General features: G+C 41.7%; 1 protein-coding gene across 2 annotated transcripts in view; it reads left to right on the plus strand.

Moving 5' to 3' along the window:
* NOL4 (nucleolar protein 4) overlaps window positions 1–15,548 on the plus strand; it is a 275,179-nt gene that overhangs the window by 133,247 nt on the left and 126,384 nt on the right. The gene's annotated exons all lie outside the window — the stretch shown is intronic.

Consider the following 15,548-nt stretch of genomic DNA (forward strand, 5'->3'; position numbering starts at 1 on the left):
TTGTTGTTCATTCAGTTAGGTGCATCAATACTATATATGTACCACAAAGAGTGGAGTTTAGGAATGATCAAGGAAAGGTACTAAAACATTACATCATAGCCCAGGCTGTCCTTTGAGCCAAAGCCAGCCATAGTGATGAGGAATCTATACAAATACCAGGCAGAGAAGGGATTTTGAAAGAGAGAATTTACAGGTAGTCTAATGCAACAGTTTTAATTAGAAGTAGTAAGTCCTGTGAACTCCAATTACATTTAAAATGTAATGTTTATTTTTCAAAAGTCCTACCAATTAAAAAACACAGGTATTTATCTGAGATTTTTGCATGCATTCAGTCCTTTGTACTCAACTGTATATTGAAATATGGAGATATTTAATATTAATACACAGAGTAGATCAGATAATATTTTTACTGGACCAGTATTTTTACTGTTGGTGAAAGATACAATCTTTCAGGTTATACAGAGCTCTTATTTCAACCAGAAGCTCTAGACAGAACTCAAGGAAAGTTCTCTGTAGCACAAAATCATGTAGGTTTGGCCAACAGAAATTGATCCAATAAATGTTATAATCTCACCTACCTTGTCTTTTCATCTCCTGGGAAGATAGCTACAATATTGCAAACAACATATTGAAATACTTTCCACTTAACATAGCTGTCTGTAGACTTACAAAAATTGTAGACACTTAGTGGTGTGAATGTATCAGATTTGTGTATCTCTGTAAATGCAAGGTAAGCAATTTATTGAACTTTTTCCATGCTGAGATCACTTGACTTTCTTTTTCAGTCTTTAGTCTCTTGATGGGGCATGACTGAGTGAATTTTTGCAGGATTGGAATTTCAGAGAGCTTTTAAAGGCAACTGTTCTTTCCTTCATGAAAAATTAAATTCTCTCTGTACCCATTTCTGAAAGTTGCCTATAATATTTTTCTGGAATGATTAACCTGGATTTTGAATTTGCCTGTTTTTGTTTGTTTGTTTGTTTGTGTGTTTTTCTTTGTTTGTTTTGTATTTATACTAAGGGAGTTGGGTTTCTAGTTTATATTTATACACACATTTTAGTAACTGCCTGAATGGAGCTGCTTGCATGAATAAGATACTAGGTAAAAATAAATGTGGGGGTGCTCAAATAAAGCGAGAAGTATGTATCCAAAACAGGTACACTTGTATACATACTCTTTTACAGAGATTCCACATATAGTATTTTTGAGGAATCTTCACATGGATGTCTTCTCCCCAAACACTCCCTTGGTTTTTAAGATAAGTGTATGAGCTGGCTTTTGCTTCAAGAAGTACACTTCCTGACACAAAACTGAAAGATTTCAGAAAAAGTTAGACTTTTCATGACAAATTTTGATGTCTGTGAAAACAGCATTTTCCCTTGAAAAAAATAAGGACTTAAAATTCCTGACTAGTTCTAGTCATAACACAATGTTGCCTTCAATAGGTTCATCATTTTGAGCTGGCAATCTCTGTTTGCATAGTGATTTAGTTACTCACTCCATTCTTTTCCTGTACAGCAGACTAGCACCTGGTCACAGCTAGTGGGTCTATCCTAAGAGTCGCAGTAATTTACTAAATTGTTGAATAGTAACAGAGAGGAAGCCGTGCTAGCCTGTACACTATCAAAACAAAAAGCAGTCAAATAGCACTTTAAAGACTAGCAAAATAGTTTATTAGGTGAGCTTTCGTGGGACAGACCCACAGTGGGTCTGTCCCACGAAAGCTCACCTAATAAACTATTTTGCTAGTCTTTAAAGTGCTACTTGACTGCTTTTTGTTTTGTTACTAAATTGTTTTTTATCTAGACACTGTGGGTTAATGTAGAATGTGTCACCTACATGGGAGGTGGATGAAAAGCAGTACTGGCATTTTATGTATATTATTGCAGGTCACACACTTATATTGATATGTAGGCTGACTTGCATGTTATGCAGTTCCTTAAGTGAAAATGGCTTTTAAAGTTTTGAAAAAAATCCTACAAGCCCAACGTATATAGCAAAATCTTAAGCATAGACTTTAACCTCTAGAAATTTTGAAGGACAGTGCTATAAGGGCAGAGAACTGGACTTGATAACCCCTCCAGGTCCCTTCCAATTCTTATATTCTATGATTAAACCAAATTTTTTTTTTGTCGTGTAAGATGCTTCTTTTTCTCTTTTTATGAGTTTAATATTTTAAGTTCTTTTTTATCCATGAGTAGCTGGAAGTATATGGTCCCACATAACTCTCTCATCCATTTGGCACTAGAAAGGATTACATATATAAGTGCAACTGGTACAGGTTCAAGATGGCGTACCTTGACAACTTTTCATAATGTGAGACACTACAACTTACAAATAGTCACAGTCCATGCCAAAAATCAATGGAATTTGGATTGTAAAGAAAGCTACATTTTGGTATGAGTATTACACATATATCATGAGCTACACTATGGTATGGTATTTTTAGAATCAGTCTGGGTGCTTATCAAATGCTACACACAAAATAATGTGGTCTTGTCTTCTCCTGGCTAGTGCCCCAGTTCACATGCTAGCTTCATTAACTGTATCAAGAGCACCAGTGACCTTTCCTTTTTCTGACCACAAATTTGTTTTCAGCAATACTGCAAACTCTGGACTTGATTGCTTGAATATCTGCAACACAAAATAATGCAGCTGCAGCTATAGAAGTGATGAGTTGCAGGTTTTCAAGCAAGCAGTCTCCAGAGATTGCAGTGTTTCAAGGCTAAGATCAGAAACTAATCCATTTGAGGATATAGTCTCTTTGCGTTCCTAATTCTGGTGATTATTTCCACTGAAAGAATAGATTTCCCCCACTGCATAAGCTCAAATGATCCAAGATATTTTTAAATACTCGGGCCTTACATTGCTTGTAATGAGATTTGTAGAGATACACTAAGAAAGAAGCATTTTCAGTTTTCTAAGAAAGTAGCTTATTCCCTGATCCTGCAAATCCTTTATGAAGATATCCCCATAGAATGGACCATCAGGAAATAATATCTACACTTCAAAATCTCCATGCAAACAAATACAAATTTTCTCCAGATGGTTTCATTGACATCCGTAGCATTGCATCTCTATATCTCACGTTTGTTTAGTATTCATCAGCCTACTATGCTCACTTAACCAATTATTATGTAATTTTCCAAATAGCTCTATAACTTTGATTTACTGTCTAGCTTTTAAATATTTTTGATCCCAGCATGCAGAGCTGAATGATTATGGGATTCAGTAACATTTATAGCTGCAGCACCAGTTGATACAATCAGTAAACATCTCTCAGACTCAAATTCACCATTCAAAGCCAAATAATCGACTTGGTCACAGTGCTTTTACTGCTCCCAGCTTTCCTGTGGATTATGACTTTTTTTGTCTCATTGGTTCTAGTTTGCTGCCTAATGACAGCTATTTGCTTCTGCCATAGAGCTCAAATCTGCTCTTTTTTGCGTAAAAGATCACATTTGGCATTTCATATTGCTGAGCATTATTATTTGTTTTTGATGTAGGTGTAAAAAATCAAAGATCTCAAAGATATAAGTGGTTTTCCGGTCATGACTGAGGTCTATATACCATACAATCCAGTTTCAACATGCCCACATAGTGAATTTGGTCCTGTGTCAGAAACAACCAGTCATTCATAAAGAAAAGGATTTTCCTTAACTCCAAATTTGTACTCATCCTTTACTGGTGGACTTCTAACAACTGAAGCTCTCATTCAACCTTTATCTTGTAATCATCTTCCCATGTAGGGAATTTGTTTGCCATTTCCTGTATTTCACCACAGTATCTTCAAAATGACTTGTTGCCCATAATAATAATTCTGATCTGTATTTACACTTGTTTTAATGCACAAAAACAAATAAATAAATAAACAAAACCCCTGTCTCCAAGGTGTTACTTCCTTTAACCCAGATTTTTTACTTTTAAAATATTTAGACAAATTTTCTTGCATTCAGTTGGGTTTATTTTCTCAATCTGGATAAAATTCTCTGCTTCCCGTGTGGATTGTTAGTCACTGTTTGGACTGACCATTAACTGATTCAGATGCATGCTGGAATAGTATAATGGCCATCCAATCAAAATGTGAAATGTTACTTGGGCTAGGTAGTCTCATTCTTAGCAAGTTTTTAGGGGAAAAATTGTACTGCAGTGTTCCCAGTACAGTATCATCAGCAATTACATGATTACTTAGAACATTGACAAACAATTGCTTTAAGGCTCTTGACCTGAGTTCCTCTTTTACTTACATTTACTTACATTATTTAGCTATGTGTGTGTCATTGTTGGTCTACTGATAACACACAAAACTATTGTTCCAGTTCATCCAAGAATCATTTCTTGGAGTTTTTTGTTGCCACTCATCTTCAGTCTTGACCAGGTATCTTGAAATGGAAAGGATACCTTACAGTAGAACTCTTCATTACTGATTTTTTGTTTCTTGATGGGCAATGGAATTGTCTTCAGTTATGAGCTGTATGTAATCTATCTACGACACTTTGAATAGTATTGCGTGCATGCATGGCAGCTTCTGTAATGTTTTCATAAGGATGCACTGTCATAAGAATGTTGCCCAAATGTTTTTCTATCGTTGACCACTATCAGCAGTATCAACACAGGAACATTAAGTGCTTCATTGAACCAGTCTTGAAAGTTGACCTGATACTAGATTCTTCAACAATGGAGTGCAGTCAGATTTCCTTTTTGTAGAGAAATCAGTCTTATCGTGGAAGAACTCTGCAATAATGAATATTAGTTAAGGAATTTCAAAATCCTCCTGTTTGCTACATTTTCTGGCATTGCTAAGTATTATACTTCTGGATCTACCCGTAAATATAGTTCAGGCAAGTGCAAGTCAGCTGCACTTAACAGGAGGAACAATGTCAGATGCCCCAAAAAATTGCATTGTGTGCAAGAGTTCTCTGCAAAGTGTGTGCCAGTGGATGTCAGTACTCCTCAGACAGCAATTATAAAAACATTTTTTTTCCACCTGTGTGTCCACTTTGCCTTTTTTTTTTTTGGTTTATGTATGTTTACACCATTTCATTCATTCCCCTTTACTCACACTGTTCCCTGCTGAAGTGTCATCCATTGCATTAAAACATCAGATATTTGATTGATAGACTGACCAGTTTAACTCTGGGTGAGCTTAAATCCACTGCTGTGGTAGGAAATAGCATTGTAAATGCCATAACAATATGTCCAGTTATCTCACACTCTTTGGTGGGATCTATGCAGATTTCTGGCCTTGGTATCTGCTTACTGTTTATTAGCTCTATATAACAACAGAACTTCCAAAACTGCTCTGTGTTTCTCATTCTGGTAAGTTTTGAAGTAGATAGGTGACCAAATGCATTGCTACCTTGAGGGAGTTGCAAGAAATTGTTCTCTTTGGCCGCGTCTACACGTGCACGCTACTTCGAAGTAGCGGCGCCAACTTCGAAATAGCACCCGTCACGGCTACACGTGTTGGGCGCTATTTCGAAGTTGAAATCGACGTTAGGCGGCGAGACGTCGAAGTCGCTAACCCCATGAGGGGATGGGAATAGCACCCTACTTCGAAGTTGAACGTCGAAGTAGGGCACGTGTAGACGATCCGCGTCCTGCAACATCGAAATAGTGGGGTCCACCATGGCAGCCATCAGCTGAGGGGTTGAGAGATGCTCTCTCTCCAGCCCCTGCGGGGCTCTATGGTCACCGTGTGCAGCAGCCCTTAGCCCAGGGCTTCTGGCTGCTGCTGCGGCAGCTGGGGATCCATGCTGCATGCACAGGGTCTGCAACCAGTTGTCGGCTCTGTGGATCTTGTGTTGTTTAGTGCAACTGTGTCTGGGAGGGGCCCTTTAAGGGAGCGGCTTGCTGTTGAGTCTGCCCTGTGACCCTGTCTGCAGCTGTTCCTGGCACCCTTATTTCGATGTGTGATACTTTGGCGTGTAGACGTTCTGTCGCAGCGCCAATTTCGATGTGGTGCTGCCAAACGTCAAAGTTGAACGTCGACGTTGCCAGCCCTGGAGGATGTGTAGACGTTATTCATCGAAATAGACTATTTCGATGTAGCATGCACGTGTAGACGTAGCCTTTGGGTTCTAAATCTCTCTCAAAAATATTTCTCTACATACAAAAGAGCGTTTCTTACTTTTCACAAATTGACTTCCATGTTAATGTGTATATCTACTGAATGCAATGACTGGTGTGTGGGAACAACAAGAAGTCCTGTGGCACCTTATAGACTAATAGATATTTTGGAGCGCAAGCTTTCGTGGGCAAAGACCTGCTTCATCAGATGCATGAATGGGGGAGGGGTATTTCCAGAGGGATATTTAAAGAATGGGGCCCCAGTAAAAAGGAGGGCCAAAGCTGGCAAGGTCTATTCAGCAAGGTAGAAATGGCTCATTATCAGTAGTATGTATCACAATAGGAAAAAACAAGCCAGATCAGACAGGGGGATGTAGCCCATTGTCAGAGTCTAATGGGGAGATATTAACACCCAGGGCAGAGAAACTGCTTTTGTAGGGGGCCAGGGAGACTGAAGTGCTCTCCCACGGGTTTCTGTACATTACAGTTCCTGGTGTCTGATTTATGTCCCTCTATTCTTTTATTTAGAGACTGTCCAATTTGGCCAATGTAAATTGCAGTGGGGCATTGCTGGCACATGATGGCATATATTATATTAGCAGATATGCAGGTAAAGGAGCCCTGATGGTATGGTTGATACTAAGTCCTGTGATGATATCACTGGTAGAGATATGTGAGCAGAGCTGGCAGAGAGGTTTATTGCAGGGATAGGTTCCAGGTTTAGAGTTACTGTGTTGTGATCTATAATTGCTGGTGAGAATTTGTTTAAGGTTGGCAGGCTGTCTGTAGGCAAGGACAGACCTTCCTCCCAAGGTCTATGAGAGTGAAGGATCATTGTCCAGGATGGGTTGCAGATCACTGATGATGCGCTGGAGAGGTCTTAGGTAGGGGCTGTATGTGATGGACAGTGGTGTTCTCTTGTGTTCCTTACAAGGCTTGTGGAATGTGGTTTTGGAGAGTTGCCTGGCAGCCTCCTTTTGGTAGTCTGTCCTATGCATGATGACAACAGCACCTCCTTTGTTGGCCTCTTGGATGACAATGTCAAAGTTGTTTCTGAGGCTGTTGATGGCATTGCATTCTGCACAGCTGAGGTTATGGGGTAAGCAATGCTGCTTTTCCACAATTTCTCCCTTTGCACATCAGCGGAAACATTCTATGTATAGGTCCAGTTTGTCATTTTGACCATCAGGGGAGTCCATGAGGAATTCTTCTTCTTGTACCATAGGTGGAAGTGTACCTGTGGGTCAGTGCGCTGTTCCGTGTCATGTTGGAAGTATTCCTTGAGTCGGAGACGGTGAAAGTGGGCTTCCAGATCACCACAGAACTGTATCAAGTTTGTGGGGGTGTTGGGACAGAAAGAGAGTCCCTGAGAAAGGGCAGATTCTTCTGCTGGGCTGAGTGTGTAGCTGGATAGATTGACAGTATTGCTGGGTGAGTTAAGTGTACCCCTATTGTGGCCCCATGTGGAAAGTAGGAGTTTAGATAGTTTACAGTCCTTTTTCTTCTGTAGAGAAGAGAAATGTGCATTGTAAATCTCTTGTCTTGTTTTAATAAAGTCCAGCCATGTGGACATTTGTGTGGAATACTGTTGATTTATGAGGGTCTCCAGATTTGAGAGCTCTCTTTTGATATTTTCCTGTTTGCTGTACAGGATGTTGATCAGGTGGTTCCTCAGTTTCTTAGAAAGTATGTGGCACAATCACTATAATCTGTGTAGTATGTTGATTTCAGTGGGTTTTTCACCTTCAGTCCTTTTGGTATGATATCTTTCTGTTTGCATTTGGAGAGGAAAACGATGTCTGTGCAAGTTTTTTCATGAGGTTGATGAATTTCCACTCAATACAGCTAAATGCAGTGCCTTGCACGGTGACAAATATCAGAGAGGTAGCCGTGTTAGTCTGTATCTTCACTCCAGGTGGTTGGGGGTACAGTCACTCCTAGATGTTGGATCCAAAGCTCAAAATTGAAGATAGTGTCAAGTACTGGAGACCAGCGTCAGGTGCGTGGGCAGGGGTCAGAGGCAGAGATCGGGTATCACGTGTCTAGAGCTGTGTAAGACATCAGAAATTCAAAGTACATAGGAGTCTGGGAGAGGAGAAACCAGGCTCTCAATAGAGCGGATGAATGTAGATCTCAGGGAGCTGAGCTGGTGTGGCTGATACACTGATGATAAGAGACAGTAATTTAAAGAAACCCCCACTCTACATAGAATCATAGAATTCCAAGTCTGGAAGGGACCTCAGGAGGTCATCTAGTCCAGCCCCCTGCCCAAAGTAGGATCAAGCCCAATTAAATCATCCCAGCAAGGACCATGTCAAGCAAGGACTTAAAAACCTCTAGGGGTGGAGATTCCATCACCTCTCTCGGTAACGCATTCCAGAGCTTCACCACCCTCATGGTGAAATAGTTTTTCCTAACATCCAACCTACACCTCTCCTTCTGTAACTTCAGAGCATTGCTCCTTTTTCTGCCATCTGTCACCACTGTGAACAGTCTCTCTCCATCCTCTTCAGAACCCCCTTTCAGGACATTGAAGGCTGCTATCAAATCACCCTTCAGTCTTCTCTTCTGCAAACTAAATAAGCCCAAATCCCTCAGCCTCTCCTCATAGGTCATGTGCTCCAGCCCCTTAATCATTTTAGTTGTCTTCCACTGAACCCACTCCAGTGCATCCACATCCTTTCTATACTGGGGGCCCTGGAACTGGACGCAATGCTCCACATGTGAGACACAGTACGCTGCAGCCATGGGCACTTCCTCCACCTCCTCTGGGTGTAAGTTGCTGGTTCAAGATATGTACTTGATTTTCAGTAAATGAAATTATATTATTACAGTCTTAAATACAATGTCCCTCTGCATCAGGGCCTGATCCTGAAGAACTTAATGAACTTAAGAAGCACTGCTGAAAGGAGAAATCTTAGTGGAACCATATTTTGTTAAAATCAAAACACATGGGCAATCAGGCTGACTTAAAAGAATTTTGAAAAAAAAAAAAACTAGGGAAAAATCGTTGCTGTTGTTGGCACATCACATTTCAGCCTGGTTGGAACAGGATGACTCCATTGTTCATTTTCAAATGACTGAATTCTGAATTTTGATCTTATAAATATTTTAACTAAAAAAAATGAAAAGAAATGTTTTGCTTAACTTAAAACAATCATCTCCCTTCTCCTCACTCCTGAATTTTCTTTCACAGACAACTTCAAAAAAATCAGTTTTGTTAAGATTTGAAACAAAGCCACAGCTCAGAATTGTTCACAAAACAGAACTTCCGTCCTAGGCACAACTCTAATGACTAGTCTCATTTAAAGTCACAGAGCATGCCTATGAGGACTGACCCCTTTGTAGTCAAGGTGCTTTCAAAAAATGAATAACAGTGTTATAATAATTTATGCCGTGAACTATTTAAAAAGAATGATGTCAAGATGGAGATGCAGGAAATATGGCCCTGATCTGGCAAAGGCTCACACCTATGCTCTACTTGATGATAAAATAATAACCCTGAGGTTTTGGGGCTCACTCATGCATATTTCAAAATGTGTGAAGGCTTTTGCCGGGATCAGTGCCTAAAACAAGACTGAAAATAAGCAGTGTGTGTGTGTGCGTATGTGTATGTGTGGCAGACTTGCCAGGCCTCTGCTCAAGGTGGGATGGGGTGAGGCCTTAAGGAGATGAAGCAGGCCAGGGGACATGCGGCTCTGAGCACCATCTGGAAAGTATCACAGGCCCTACCCCTCAAGCAGCCCTCAGAGCTGCCTGGAGCATGCTGCATGGCACTGTGGCAGTGATTCAAAAGGGCTCTGGCCTCTGGTAGCGGGTAGCCTGGAGCCCCAGGCCCATTTGTGTTGCTAGGCTGGGGCAACTTCTCCTTTTGCCTCCCTGCTTGATCCCCATCAGTGGGTCTGGTTACACTGCTTCTTAAGATCTGGAAAAACTTCCTGTTCCCCCAAATTAGGGCATTAAGAGTGTACAAAAAAATTGTCTATTCGCCACCAACAAAACTACAATTTTTGGTTTCTTTGTCATTAGAGGTATGTAAGACTCTCATTTCTGCTTTCCTGATCTCTTTCAGTGAGCACACGGGCTACCGTAATTTAAGAGTCCTGCTTTCTGTTAAGAGAAGGCTTCTTTTTTCAGGCCCTTTCCTGCTTTCAGGAATGGAGAAGATAGGTAGAGTCTTGTAAAGTTTTGTGCCTCAGGCAAGAATTTGCGATTAATGTCACTTAGGATATGTGGGACGCAAAGCAATCATGTTACCTTTGTTCTTAAGGCCTTTCTGTCTTCTTTGCTGCTGGAGATGCGACCGAAGGAAGAGTATTATGCTTCTCTCCAGTCCTGAACAAAGGGAGCAGCAAGCTGTGCATTGCCAAGGGTATGCAGGGCCCCCAACCAGTCATTTGTCTTGCTTGATCTCATGGAAAGCCTTGAAGAGTGGAATTACAGAAAAAATTATTTGTGTGCTCCCACAAACCATCAGAATGCTGCTAGTTCTAATTTTAGGTCTTAATGGTGACTGTAAAAGTACTTGTTAGAAATACCAGTGTTCAGAGAAGATACCATAGAGTTGGCCTTTTATCTCTCTGTGTCTCCCGGCAGATCTGTGTCTGTCTTGGCTCTGAAGTCGAAAATGACCGTATAAATATAGGTCAGTTTGCACAATGGAACAAAAGTAGGGTTTGGAAAATGCATTTAGCAAAACCTTAACTCTACTCAAACATCAGAGGTTCAAAATTAAGAATCAAAAATTAAACTCTTTTGTTTTCATTTTGTTTGGAGATGGCAACATTCCCGTTCCTTGCCACTGCAGAGAGTGGCAGCTGTTATTCTCAGGAGTTGAGCCTTGCTAGAAGCTCAGATGCTTCTAAGGCTTTGGGCAAGGCAGAGGAAAAGAGCTCAATGGAGCTGGAGTATGCTGAGTACTCTTGAAAATCATGTCATTTATTTAGGTACCAAACTATGGAGGCTGAGTGGTCCTAACTTTGAGCTCTTGCTTTTTAACATGTCGGTACTAGCACTTTGTGCATGTTTGAGTATTATTGGTAACTTTTTTTTTCCAATTGAGCTCCTTCAATAAATAGCCAGTGTCTCTAGCGCTCTTTCCCTGGGGTTTGAATCCTATCTTTCACATTATCTTTTCTTATTTCTAGAATAGACTTTATACCTCCTCCTTTTCCATTTTTGAAGTGCTTCCATCTCAGCCTTCTCTTTTACAAATGTCTTCCCCCTTTGGTTCATATCTCATTACATCTGCAACCTCGGCTGACAGCTCTGTGCATATGAAATTCAACTTTACATCTAACTGGATTGTCTTCTTTTCCCCATTATTCTGTCTCCCAATTTACATGTGCAATTAGGGAATTGTGCATGCAAAGTAGGTGCACAATTATGGAGAGACTTTGTATATTTATCCTTTTCCACTGACACTGCTTCCACAGTGACTGACACAGCTCATACTTTTCTGATGGCTGTTAGCACTGTAGAATGGCCATTCACTGTACTATTAAGTAAACTGTAACTGAATAAAATGAGCTGCCTGTTTTTTGCTTCTGGTTATGCAAGCTGTATTTTGAATGGACAAAATTTCTCAGATTGACTGTTAGCTTCTGAAAAACTTCCAATTTTGTTTAATTTGTTTTCCTGAAAAGATGTCAATTTCATGTTGATTCTATTTTGAATAATACTGTGTGTGCGTGGGTTAAACCTACTATCTGAAGACCACACCCTGGTCCCATTGACTTTAGAGGGCATTGGCTAATCCCTAAAAGCTGTTCTGTTTCCCCCCGCCCCCGGCTTTTATTTGTGTTTGTGAATGAGCAGGACTTCCTCAATTGAAGCCAATGGCAAATCATTCATTGATTTCAAAGATGCAGGATTAGGCTTTTAATGCAAAAACTCTGTATTTTAATTCACAGATGGGATAATTTGCCATGGAAGTAAGAAAAATTATATGCATTATTAAGGGGAGAACAACTTGCTAATCGATAAAGGGGACTCATTATACGTATTCTTTTTCTCATTGTTGACTGAGTTCGAGTTGCTTCTGGTTACCTGTGGCTACGTCTATGTTACACACCCCTCGTGGTGACATTTAGGACCCAGGGGGTCCCCCGGTGCCAGGAGAAGCAGGTTGTGTCCACAATGTGGTGCGTAGGTACATGTGTCAGTGAAAGGCTCCTGGAGGAAGGGAGGCAGCAGGGGGAAGATTTCCTCACTGTGGTGAGGACAGGCTTGGAAAGGGGGAAACAGTGGGGAACGGCCCTGCTGCACAGAAAGGCTCCTTCAGCAGGAGCTGGCAGAGCCTTTCTCTGTTGCTGGAGTTTGTGCCTGTGATGGGAAAAAGGCTCCAGAAACATGGAGCTGCCAGAGTCTTTCCCTCCTGCCAGTGGAGATCTGGCAAAGCTTTGCTTCTGTCCCCAGCTGAAGCCTTTCCCTACTACAGAGAGAGGTTCCACCTGAGGGAGCTACTGCCTTCTCAGTGTTTTTGCTGCTGCTGGTGTCTCTTCTCCACACAGAATCTTAGGTAATAGGACTGTGTGGCAATAGGGTAGGAGAGTGAGTTGTGGGTGGGATCCACATGGATAGATTATCATCATCAAGCACCACAATCATTATAAGGTGTCAGTGGGCTGTTAGTCTGTATCCTAACAAACCAAATCAGCAGTCCTGTTGCACTTTAAAGACCAGCAATAATTTATTAGGTGACGAGCTTTCGTGGGGCAGACTTTAACACCAGATTACAAAGGGAAACACCTGAACTGGAGTTTAAGCTCAAATTAGATACTTCGAATTTTGGTCTTACTCGAGATAGCAGTTACCTCACACATTATGAAGACTGCATTCCCATCTTTGATATTTGTAGAGATCTCAGGCAGGTCACTTACCTCAATAGATGCTAACAGTTGGTAATTTTCTCTCTCCACTTCTCCGCACCCTTCACCCCCCACCCACTTTCCCTTCTGTCTTATGTATCTGATTTGTCAATTTTCATTTCAGTTTTTTTTTGTTTGTATCTCTGTGTTAAATAATCATCATGCCAATTCACTTTCAGCACCATTTCCAGTACAGCACGAGCTCCAGATCTGAATAAGTGGGTCTGCCCCACAAGAGCTCATCGCCTAATAAATTATTTTGTTAGTCTTTAAAGTGCTGCTGGCTTGTTTTGTTTGTATCTAAAGGTTGGTTTATAAGAGAGTAGAAAGACGAGAGAGTTGAAATGATCAAAAATCATATATCTACAATCATTGCAAAGTTCTTGGATCCATCTTGAGGCAATGATGTTGCTGGTTACTGCCTTGTACAGTTTTGGGTAGTTTCCAAAAGATTGGAAGATCCCTAGTCCATTGATTGGAATGCTTCTTTTCAGAGATGACTGGTACCTCCTCATACTGAGGGATGGCACAATCTAAAGAGGAAGACATACATCTTCCCTGCTTAATTATCACTTTCCCTGCCCTGTGTTCAGCCTGGAGCCACAGTGCTCTCCTTGCCCCATGTTACCTGTGTGGGATATGCTCTGTGCTTCCCTCGCTGCTCCTCCATCTTGCACTTCTGGCTGTTCCCTGTGGCATTTGGCTAGTGAGCAGGACAGTAGTGCTTCTGTCAGAGAGAGTCTGGCTGGGAGGCAAAGGCAGACCATTCCCTGCCTGAGTTCAGCGGACAGGGATAGGGACAGGGGCTGAGCATGTTGGGAGGGATACAGGCTGAGCATGCCGGGAGGAGAGTGGGGCTGGTATTATAGGCTTGAAAGGTTATGAAAGGTCAGGACAATTCTTGAAATTGTTTTGTTCTGTGAAGGCAATAGCATGAAATTTTGCCTCGACAAGGCATTACTGAGGCGTTGGGGAAAAAAACACCCAAAAAAACAAAAATCCTAGTAAATGTATATAGTGAAAGTCTGAGGCTATCTTTTGATGTAAACTTAAGGTAAAATTCTTGAAGTCACTCTTATGAAAAATATAATATGATTAATGGCCTGATCCCTGCTCACCATAGCTGCGTCTACACGTGCACGCTACTTCGAAGTAGCGGCACCAACTTCGAAATAGCGCCCGTCACGTCTACACGTGTTGGGCGCTATTTCGAAGTTGAAATCGACGTTAGGCGGCGAGACGTCAAAGTCGCTAACCCCATGAGGGGATGGGAATAGCGCCCTACTTCGACGTTCAACATCGAAGTAGGGACGTGTAGACGATCCGCGTCCCGCAACATCGAAATAGCGGGGTCCTCCATGGCGGCCATCAGCTGGGGGGTTGAGAGATACTCTCTCTCCAGCCCTTGCGGGGCTCTGTGGTCACCGTGGGCAGCAGCCCTTAGCCCAGGGCTTCTGGCTGCTGCTGCTGCAGCTGGGGGTCCGTGCTGCATATACAGGGTCTGCAACTAGTTGTTGGCTCTGTGTATCTTGCACTGTTTAATGAAAGTGTGTCTGGGAGGGGCCCTTTAAGGGAGCGACTTGCTGTTGAGTCCGCCCCGTGACCCTGTCTGCAGCTGTGCCTGGCTCCCTTATTTCGATGTGTGCTACTTTGGCGTGTAGACGTTCCCTCGCTGTGCCTATTTCGATGTTGGGCTGAGCAACGTCGAAGTTGAACATCGACGTTGCCAGCCCTGGAGGACGTGTAGACGTTATTCATCGAAATAGACTATTTCGATGTCGCTACATCGAAATAAGCTATTTCGAAGTTGGGTGCACGTGTAGACGTAGCCCATATGATCAGAGGTAACTTACTATGAATGCACTCTTAATAGGTACAGGTACAGAGAATTTGATGTCCGTGGTTCAAAGGGCAAATATATCAGAAAGCCAAAAACCATATGTAAATCCATACAGAAAAAAAACAAACAAACCCTATTTGTAGAGAATACATTGATTAACCCTTTCTGAAATCTAGCTGCTGTTAGGTGAGAGAATACTGTGCAGCCTTACAAAGATGGATTGCAGCCAAATGGATTATCACTGAACTAATTTATAGTCCGTCCTGCTTTAGAGACAACAGATAGCCCAATATGTCAGGCATGGAAGTCTCCAACGGATGAAAGTGATGTTGAATAGCCTTCTGTGACAAATGCTTTCCATTTTACCCTATCTGTTAATCTAGTGAATGCTTTCCTGCTCTGAATCTGAATGTCCTCAACCTCTGCTGAGCAGTTCTGTCTGTAGATGTCAACAAGCCAACATCCAAGCTGTTAAATGCTGAGACTGTTTTTGTGAACTGTTTTAAAGAATTGGTAGTATAATAGGTTTCTGAGATGAGATATGCAGTCGTTATGAGAACCACATTTTCACACAGTCCACCTGGTGTTGTAAGTAGCAGCTGGGCCTTGTCTTTCCTTCTGAAGGACCATGGGAGTTACTGGAAATGATAAGAAAGCATGTCGTCAGTGGTTGCTCCAGTGAATCACAGTAGACCAGCTGAGCCAAAGCCTGGACTCATGCCTTTTCAAGAGCAAAATGTGATGTTTTGTTTTCTGGCTAATGGCAGAGG

The sequence above is a fragment of the Carettochelys insculpta genome, chromosome 2 (assembly GCF_033958435.1).
Source record: "Carettochelys insculpta isolate YL-2023 chromosome 2, ASM3395843v1, whole genome shotgun sequence".
Lineage (NCBI taxonomy): Eukaryota > Metazoa > Chordata > Testudines > Carettochelyidae > Carettochelys > Carettochelys insculpta.